Source organism: Arachis hypogaea, chromosome 7, assembly GCF_003086295.3.
Source record: "Arachis hypogaea cultivar Tifrunner chromosome 7, arahy.Tifrunner.gnm2.J5K5, whole genome shotgun sequence".
NCBI lineage: Eukaryota > Viridiplantae > Streptophyta > Magnoliopsida > Fabales > Fabaceae > Arachis > Arachis hypogaea.
The window spans coordinates 39,598,632-39,605,284 of record NC_092042.1 but is presented as its reverse complement, the minus strand read 5'-3'; the positions used below and the strand labels follow the sequence as shown (position 1 = coordinate 39,605,284).

General features: G+C 40.8%; 1 non-coding gene across 1 annotated transcript; it reads left to right on the top strand.

The window, feature by feature from the left end:
* The first annotated feature begins 5,762 nt into the window (after positions 1-5,762).
* LOC112704697 (small nucleolar RNA R71) lies at positions 5,763-5,866 on the top strand. The gene has a single exon (XR_003155308.1). It is a non-coding gene; the product is annotated as a small nucleolar RNA R71 (small nucleolar RNA).
* Positions 5,867-6,653: the final 787 nt, after the last annotated feature.

Genomic DNA, 6,653 nt, shown 5'->3' with positions numbered 1-6,653 from the left:
TAGCTTATTTTCTCAATTTTTTTGCTTTTTGGTTGCCCTTTTTCAGTGGCTTTTTCTTCTTCTTTTTCTTTCTTTTTCATGGCCAAAGACATTTATTCATCAAGATCCATAGACAGTATTCAAACTTCTACACAAAAATGATAATTCTACACTTAATTTTCAGTGATCTGACTAAACAGTCAAGCATGCATACCCCACTTAATTCTACTTGATTTGTCACTAATTGAGCCAAGTTACTTTTGTTCAAACTTTTCTTTTATTTTTGGAAACAGAACAAGCATGGAAAGCATTTGTTTAAGAAGGTGAAGTTATATCCAAACATCTAGGCCTTCACTTTATTCAAAGTAGTAAACCAATACTCATACTAAAAACTTCACATTCCAGAAAGATTCAACAATTACAGTTTAAACCAGAACAAGCATGCTTTTGTTTGCCTTTTAAAGAATGGTCAAGGAACAATACCACCTTGTGAAATTTCTTGTTTTCTCTTTGTTGCCAGGAAACAATTTGATTTCTCCTTCTTCTCCTAGTTGTTGCTTTATGTTCTTTCTAAGATCCTTGTTTCCTTTCCTGCAAAGAGTGATGAAGTTGCTTGCTTCTCAAGCACTTGAGTGGTTAGCTCAACTATGTATGGGCAAGTGTCTGAGTCTTAAGTTGGTGTGTGAACACCAAACTTAGTCTCCTACTTACTCCTCTGCTTTTTAAATCCTTGAATTCTCCTTGGAATGAAGTTGCTGCTAAGGATTTTAAGCATTTCTGTGATTGCTTAGAATGGTTGTTCCTTTCATATAATTCAAAGGTTGTTGTGTTCAGTTGATCTGTATGGTGGAACACCAAACTTAGAGTCACACATTCCCCTTTGAATTATTGATCCACGAATTCATTGTTTGGTGTGAAACACCAAACTTAATTCTTTGCAATGCACAGAAACTACTTCACCTTTTTATTGAAACAAATAAAAGAAACAGCAAATGAGTATTACCTCAGGTTGGGTTGCCTCCCAACAAGCGCTTCTTTAACGTCACTAGCTTGACGGTTGTCTTCCTCAGTTGAGGTGATATTTAACCTTGTCTTTCTCCTCCACATCTCCCAAGTAATGTTTGAGTCTTTGACCATTCACAGTGAAGGTTCGTTGTGACTTTTCTTCCATGATTTCTACTTGTCCATATTGGGAGACCTTGGTGACAAGGAATGGTCCAAACCACCTTGATTTTAGCTTCCCTGGAAATAGCTTCAGCCTAGAATTGTAGAGCAATACTTTTTGTCCCTCTTCAAATTTCCTTGGGGCTATGTTGCTGTCATGCTTCTTCTTTGCTCTTTCTTTGTAAATTTTGGCATTCTCATAAGCTTCAGCTCTGAATTCTTCCAACTCTTAAATTTGCAACATCCTTCTTTCTCCAGCAGCTTTGCTGTCCAAGTTCAAGAGTTTCAAGGCCCAGAATGCCTTGTGCTCCAACTCCAGTGGCAAATGGCAAGCTTTTCCATATACTAGTTGGTAAGGAGACATTCCAATTGGTGTTTTGAAAGCTGTCCTATATGCCCAAAGAGCATCATCTAGCTTAATCGACCAGTCCTTCCTTGAAGTTCCCACAGTCTTTTCCAGGATTCTTTTGAGTTCCCTATTAGATATTTCGGCTTGCCCACTTGTCTGTGGATGGTATGGTGTGGCTACCTTGTGTTTGACTCTATATTTTAGAAGCAATGCCTCTAATGGTTTGTTGCAGAAGTGGCTTCCTCCATCACTGATGATTGCTCTTGGAACCCCAAAATGGCAAAAAATGTATTTTCTGAGGAAGTTCATGACTACCTTATTATCATTGGTTGGAGTTGCTATTGCTTCAACCCATTTGGAGACATAGTCTACTGCCACAAGAATGTAATTATTTGAGTATGAGGTGGGAAATGGTCCCATGAAATCTATCCCCCATACATCAAACAATTCAAGTTCCAGAATGAATTGTTGTGGCATTTCATTTCTTCTTGGCAGGTTCCCTGCTTTCTGGCATTCATGGCAGTGCTTCACTAGTTCCTTAGCATCTTTGAAGATAGTGGGCCAATAAAAACCACACTGCAACACCTTAGCTGCTGTTCTTTCTCCTGCAAAATGTCCTCCATAAGTGGAGCCATGGCAGTCCCATAAGACTTCCCTTCCTTCTTCCTCTGATATGCATCTTCTGAGTATGCCATCCGAACATTTTTTGAACAAGTATGGTTCATCCCAGATGAAGTATTTGGCATCATTTACCAACTTCTTCCTTTGATGTTTGTTAAATTCCAACGGCAAACTCCCAGTGGCCTTGAAGTTTGCTATGTCTGCAAACCAGGGTGCTTTGTGAATTACCATGAGTTGTTCATCAGGAAAACACTCATTTATATGTGTGCTTTGTGTGCTTCCTTCTTCACATGGTATCCTTGATAAATGGTCTGCCACCTTGTTCTCTACACCCTTCTTGTCTTTGATTTCAATGTCAAATTCCTGCAACAAAAGAACCCATCTAATAAGTCTTGGTTTGGATTCTTGTTTAGCAAGTAAGTATTTTAAAGCTGAATGATCAGTGAATACAATGACTTTAGATCCAATGAGATAGGATCTAAATTTGTCAAATGCAAAGACTATTGCCAAGAGTTCTTTTTCAGTGGTTGTGTAATTCCTTTGGTTATCATTCAAGACTTTACTGGCATAATAAATCACATGTACCAAATTGTCTTTCCTTTGTCCTAACACTGCCCCAATAGCAAGGTCTGATGCATCACACATCAGTTCAAAAGGTAAGTTCCAATCAGGTGGGGCAATGATAGGTGCAGAGGAAAGTTTTTGCTTCAAAAGTTCATAGGCTAGCATGCAATTTTTATCAAATACAAAGGGTGTATCAGAGACAAGCAAGTTACTCAAAGGTTTGGCTATTTTAGAAAAGTCTCTAATAAACCTTCTGTAAAAGCCAGCGTGTCCCAAAAAACTCCTAACTGCCTTGACATTACTTGGTGGAGGTAGTTTTTCAATGAGTTCCACCTTAGCTCTGTCCACCTCAATGCCTCTATTAGAGATTTTGTGGCCAAGGACTATTCCTTCTGTGACCATGAAATGACACTTTTCCCAGTTTAATACTAGGTTGGTCTCTTGGCATCTCTTAAGCACCAAGGCAAGGTGGTGTAGGCAGCTAGGAAAAGAATCTCCAAACACAGAAAAATCATCCATGAAAACCTCAATAAATTTTTCAATCATGTCCGAAAAGATGGACAGCATGCATCTTTGGAAAGTGGAAGGTGCATTGCACAATCCAAAGGGCATGCGTCTATAAGCAAAAACTCCATATGGACAAACAAATGATGTTTTCTCTTGATCTCTTGGATCAACTACTATCTGATTATAGCCTGAGTATCCATCCAGAAAGCAATAGTAAGCATGTCCTGCAAGCCTTTCAAGCATCTGATCCATGAATGGGAGTGGGAAATGATCTTTTCTGGTGGCTTCATTGAGCTTCCTGTAGTCTATGCACATCCTCCACCCAGTGACAGTTCTTGTGGGTACGAGTTCATTCCTCTCATTTGGCACCACAGTTATGCCACCTTTCTTGGGAACTACATGGATGGGACTAACCCATGGGCTATCAGAAATGGGGTAGATTACCCCTGCCTGCCATAACTTCATGACCTCCTTTTGTACCACTTCTTTCATGACGGGATTCAATCTTCTCTGAGCTTGAATGGAGGGTCTAGCATCCTCTTCTAACAAGATTTTATGCATGCATATGGATGAACTTATCCCCTTCAAATCAGCTAGGGTCCATCCAATGGCATCTTGATGAGTTTGTAGCACCTTGATCAATTCTTCTTCCTGTTTTTGGCTCAGGGCAGAGCTAATGATCACAGGATAGCTCTCATCACTACCCAAGTATGCATACTTGAGATTAGGGGGCAATGCTTTGAGCTCAGGTTTTGGTGCTTCTTTCTCTTCTTTCACTCTCTCGGGCATGCTTGGCATGGTTGTTTCAGCAGCCTTGATGTCACTAACTTCAACATCCTTGGTGAACTCCTCCTCTGCCACTTCCTTTGTTGTTTCCTCAAAGGTTTCTTGTACTGCAATGTCCACTACATCCACCCTCATGCATTCCTTTAGTGATTCTGATGGATAGCTCATTGCCTTGAATACGTTAAACACCAATTGCCCATCATGTAGTCTAAGAGTGAGTTCACCCTTTTGGACATCTATGATGGCTCCAGCAGTAGCCAGGAAAGGTCTTCCCAGGATTATCGAAGCTTTGGCTTCTTCCTCCATATCTAACACCACAAAATCGGCAGGAAATATAAAATCTCCCACTTTCACCAACAAATCCTCAACTATCCCATGAGGGAATTTAAAAGTTCGATCTGCCAATTGGAGGGCCATTCTTGTTGGTTTGGCTTCCTCAATCTTCATCCTTCTCATCATTGTTAGAGACATCAAATTGATACTGGCCCCTAAGTCACACAAGGCCTTCTCCACCATAACTTCTCCTATGATGCAGGGGATTTGGAAACTGCCTGGATCCTTCAATTTCTGAGGCAATTTGTGTTGAATGATGGCACTGCATTCTTCAGTCAACAACACAGTTTCCTCATTTCTCCAGCTTCTCTTCTTGGTCATTAATTCCTTTAAGAATTTTGCATAGAGTGGCATTTGCTCTATTGCCTCAGCAAACGGAATGTTGATTTGAAGCTTCTTGAAAATCTCCAAGAATCTGGAGAATTGGCCATCCTTTTCACTTTTCATCAAACGTTGAGGATATGGTGCTTTGGGTGTATAAGGCTTCAGGATCTCTTTCTCTTTTTCTTTTGTTGCAGATGGTGTAAAAGATTGTCCCTGTTCCTTGTCTCTCACATTTTCCATTGCTTCATCCTCTGTGGTTTCCTTTGAGATCTCCTTTAGCTTCTTTCCACTTCTGAGGGTTATGGCCTTACATTCTTCCCTTGCAATAGCATTGGCAGCATGAGAAACGCTTGGCCCAGGGGTTTGCTTAGACAAATACCCAATTTGATTTTCTAGCTTCTGGATGGCAGCTCCTTGGTTTTGCAAGTTAGAATTTACTTCTTCCTTAAAGGCTTTCAATTTGGTTATGTCTTGACCCATGGTTGCAAGCATTCCTTCTATCCTGTTTAATTGATCTTGAAATTGTTGGTTCGGATTAGGTTGGGCAGGTTGATTATTTTGGCCATGATATGGTGGTTGGGAGTAAGTGTTTTGTGTGGCTTGGTATGATCTTTGGTTGGAGTTTTGGTATGTGGAATTGTTATGTTGGTTGGGGTTGTAAGGTTTGTGGTTTTGTGGTTGGATTTGCTGGTTTTCCCACCCAAAGTTTGGGTGGTTTTTCCAGCCTGGGTTGTAAGTGTTGGAATGTGGATCATATGGTTGCCTTTGTTGATTTCCCACATAGTTGGCCTCTTCCCAATCACCTCCTTCAGTGCTTACTTCCTCTTGATCTTGTGTGTGTATTGCAGCCACTTGGTTTGTTTTTAAATTCCTGGTGAGCTCTGCTAGTTGCTTGGCAAACACCTTGTTTTGGGCTAGAATTGTATCAACATGGTTCAGCTCCATGACTCCCTTAGTGTTGTGTCTCTCTGAAGCATAATAGTACTCATTCTCAGCCACTGTCTCAATCACTTCAATGGCTTCTTCCACAGTCTTCTTCCTGTTCAATGAACCTCCTGATGAATGGTCTACAGCCTTCCTTGATTCATAAGAAAGTCCATCATAGAAGATATGTAATTGCACCCAGTCATGGAACATGTCTGGTGGGCATTTCCTTGTCAAATCCTTGAACCTCTCCCATGCCTCGTAGAGCGTTTCACCCTCTTGTTGTCTAAAAGTATGAACCTCAGATCAAAGCCTATTGACCTTTTGAGGGGGGTAGAAACGTGCCAGAAACTTGCTTTCCACCTCATCCCAGGTTGTTAGGCTCCCCCTTGGGAATGATTCCAGCCACTTAGCTGCCTTGTCCCTAAGTGAAAATGGGAACAAGAGCAGTTTATAGGCATCTTCCTGGACTCCATTGGACTTCACAGTGTCGCAAATTCTCAGGAATTTTGTGAGATGTTGGTTTGGATCTTCATTAGCACTCCCACCAAATGAACAATGATCCTCCACCAGTGATATTAGCTGTGGTTTGAGTTCAAAATTGTTGGCCTGAATGGGTGGTTTCTGAATGCTGCTACCACAATTCCCAGAGGTTGGGTTTATGTATGAACCAAGAACCCTCCTCTCGGGAATGGCATTGTTTCCATCAGCCCTCTCATGGTTGTGAACTTCTCTATCCATGTTGAGATCTAGAGCTTTCTCAAAATTGTCCTCAGATTCTCCTTCAGATTCTTCTTCTCCCAATACTCTCTTCCCTCTTGCTTCCCTTCTAAGTTTATGAAGGGTCCTCTCTGGTTCGGTATATGGAGGAGTTCTTGTCTCTCTTCTCCTAGCTGTCATACAAGAACACAGCACAGGCAACAAACAAGTGAAATACTCTTGGTTAATGGAAGAGTATGGTTAGAGCAGTTGAGGAATTAATTCAAATAGTTAGTGGGTCAGTGAGTTAGTTGCTTGAATTTAAAGGCATAAAGAAAGAAAACACGTAACAGAGTGCAGAAATTAAAATTCAACAAGTAACTTGAACTGAATTAACAAAACA